Here is a 3,462-nt window from a genome sequence, read left to right on the forward strand (position 1 = left end):
CTTCACTGATCACAAGTTGATTGTCTGTAAGTGTCATTTTTCCATAAAGCCAAAGAAGAAGGGCACAAAGCCTCCCAAAAAGCTTGACACTGGCCTCAACAATAAAAAAAAAAGATGGAACAGTTCTTGAATGAAAATTTTTTTGATTGCAAAGAACATTGGGAAGAATTCAAAGAAGTGCTTCAAAATGCAGCCAAAAACGTATTTGGAACAAAGGAAAAGAAACAGAATGACTGGTTCCAGCGAAAAGCTGAAGAAGCAGAGATTTTTTAACAGAAAAATAACCATAGAGAATTTTATGCCACTCTCAATGCTGTCTACGGTCCAAGAACTCAAAGCTCCCATCCTGTTAGATCAAAAGATGGCGAGCTCCTGACTTCACTAGATAGCATCAAAACCAGATGGGTAGAACAACTGATGTTGATTTAAGCATCCTGTATGACATAGAGGAACATCCAATTATTGCGGCCTTCGATGATCCAATCTCAGAAAAAGAGCTAGATAAATCTCTCAAGAACATCACATTAGGAAAAAGTCCGGGCCCTGATGGAATACTCCCTGAAGTTCTTGTGCATGGCGGCGCTCGTTTGAGAGCTTTTCTACTTGTACTCTTTCACATCTTTTGGACAACAGAGGAGATTCCCTCTGACTTGATTGATCCTAACATCTCCATCCTGTTCAAGAAAGATGACAGAAGTCAGTGCGGCAATTATAGAGGTATATCACTTCTAAGCGTAGTTGGTAAAGTCCTAGCAGACGTCATCTTGCAGAGATTACATCACCTTGCAGAGAAGATATACCCACAATCTCAGTCAGGGTACCGCAGTGGAAGAAGTACTGTGGATGAAATCTTCACCCCTCGACAAGTAATGGAGAAAACGAGAGAACAGCGGAGAAGTTTGTATATAGCTTTTGTGAACTTTACTAAATCGTTTTACACCGTCAATCGTGAGCTACTCGTTATCATCCTGAGTAAGCTGGGCTGCCCTGCAAAGTTGATAAGAATCATCAAGAAGTTATGTACGAACGTGCAGCAAGACTCATCGTAGATGGTGAACTCACACAGGCCTTTGAGTACAACAGTGGTGTCAAGCAGGGTTGTAAGCTAGCACCAACACTCTATGGCATCTATGCAGCTGCTATGGTCGACTACGTCAAAGAGTGTTCAACTCACGTGACCTTACAATAAACACTAAAGTTAAAGTCTACAACCAGTGTCTTATGCCACTTCTGATGTACGGCTGTAAAACCTGGATTCTGTACCATCATCAAGTTCGACAACTGAGAACAATACAACAACGTCACCGGCGCTTAATCATGCATATTAAATGGGATCATTATATCAGTAACGAGGATGTCCTGAACAGAGCGGGTGTTGAAGACATCGAGTTGAAGCTAGTTAGACGTCGTCTGCGTTGGTTTGGCCACGTCTGTAGAATGGATAATGACACACCAGCAAAGGCACTCCTATACAGCGAGCTAGCAAATGAATTCCGATCTGTTGGTTGCCCTAAATTGAGATATAAAGATACATGCAAAGGTGCTCCGAGGTGTGGTAATGTTCTTTATCAGTTGAGGAATGTTGTAGACAACAGACAGGAGTGGAGAGGGCTTGTGCATACAACTTGTGAATGCTTCAACATAAAGAGAATCACACAGTATGAAAGAAAAAGTGAACGAAGACTATGAGAAGAATTTGAACAAAAGATGATCTATGAAATTTATAGCGATAGATATTTGTACTACATTATTGTATCCCCCGAACGATGTTCGTGGGGATACTATGGATTTGGCATCGTCGCGCCGCCGCCGCCGCCGCCGCCGCCGCCGCCGTACGCAGCAAGTACCTGTTGATCACGCTAACAAGCCGCTAAATCCTGATGGCGTCAAGCCGCACGTAATCCTAGCCACGGCTGTAATAACGCGAGCTAGCTAGCGAGCGAGCGGGCGACCGCCCCGAGGCTATGACAACACGCGGTTGCCATGGGTGCGGGATGCGGGGAATCGTCGTTGCCATGGCGGCTGGATGCGGAGCACCGTTGTTGCCATGGTGGCGGAATGCGGGGCACTATGCTTGCCATGTTGGAACAGATGGGGGACGCCACGTTGCGATGGATGAGGGTCGTGTTGTCAAGGGTGGGTGGTTGCACGGTTTCATGGATGCGAGATTCCGTGGTTGCCATGCACGTAGCATGGGTGGCTGAATAGCTGTGGCTAAATAGTAAGGCTCGTGTCTGCTATTTGTAGTGGATAAGGTGCCACGTGGTTCGCCATGGGAGGATAGGCACGTATGCGGGCATGAGGGCAAGATGGCCAGCAATATTACGCATCTGAATGTACCGAGAGCGCAGCTTCCAGCGTGGGTTACACTGTCAACAGATCACTGGGCTGACAGTACAGAGAGTCAGTCGGGGCGGCTAGCATTGATGCTGCCTTGACGCTACCAGCTTCGATGCCGCCGCCCTCTAGCTACCAGCATAGCCGATGCCGATCATAGCCAACACGTATCTTGACGGGGTGGGCTGACTGTATGTATGTTGCCGTGGTGGTTTGCCAGAGTTCATGTTCCCAGGTGGGTTGCCAGATGTTTTGGTGCCAGGTAGGTTGCCAGAATTCTCGCTGTCGGGTTGTCAGAATTGTCGGCGGAGCGGGTTGCAAAGATTCATGCTGCCATGATGGTTTGCCAGTATGCATGTTGCCAGGCCGGAGTGCCAGCATGCATGTTGTCAGGGTGGAGTGCCAGCATGAATGTTGCCAGGGCGGGTGGCCAGCATACACTTTGCCAGCATGCATGTTGTCAAGGAGGGTTGCCAGCCTGCACGTTGCCAGTGCGGGTTGCCGGCTTGCATGTTGCCAGGCCGGAGTGCCAGCGTGCATGTTGCCAAGGAGGGTTGACAGCATGCACGTTGCCAGCATGCATGCTGCCAGGAAGGGTTGCCAGCATGAATGTTCCCAGCATCCATGTTGCAAGGGTGGGTTGCCAGCATGTACGTTGCCAGCCTGCATGTTGGTGTAGCAGGCGATTACGCTCCGCAGCTACACACGCGCGCGCGGTCGTGTGTCGGCAATCATGCTTGCGTGTCCGTGTGTCGGCAATCATGCTTGCGTGTCCGTGTGTCGGCAATCATGCTTGCGTGTCCGTGTGTCGGCAATCATGCTTGCGTGTCCGTGTGTCGGCAATCATGCTTGCGTGTCCGTGTGTCGGCAATCATGCTTGCGTGTCCGTGTGTCGGCAATCATGCTTGCGTGTCCGTGTGTCGGCAATCATGCTTGCGTGTCCGTGTGTCGGCAATCATGCTTGCGCGGCCGTGTGCCGGCAGGCAATCATGCTTGCGCGGCCGTGTGTCGGCAATCATGCTTGCGTGTCCGTGTGTCGGCAATCATGCTTGCGTGTCCGTGTGTCGGCAATCATGCTTGCGTGTCCGTGTGTCGGCAATCATGCTTGCGCGGTCGTGTGCCGGC

Source organism: Priapulus caudatus, unplaced genomic scaffold (assembly GCF_000485595.1).
Source record: "Priapulus caudatus unplaced genomic scaffold, Priapulus_caudatus-5.0.1 Scaffold315, whole genome shotgun sequence".
Classification (NCBI taxonomy): Eukaryota; Metazoa; Priapulida; class Priapulimorpha; order Priapulimorphida; family Priapulidae; genus Priapulus; species Priapulus caudatus.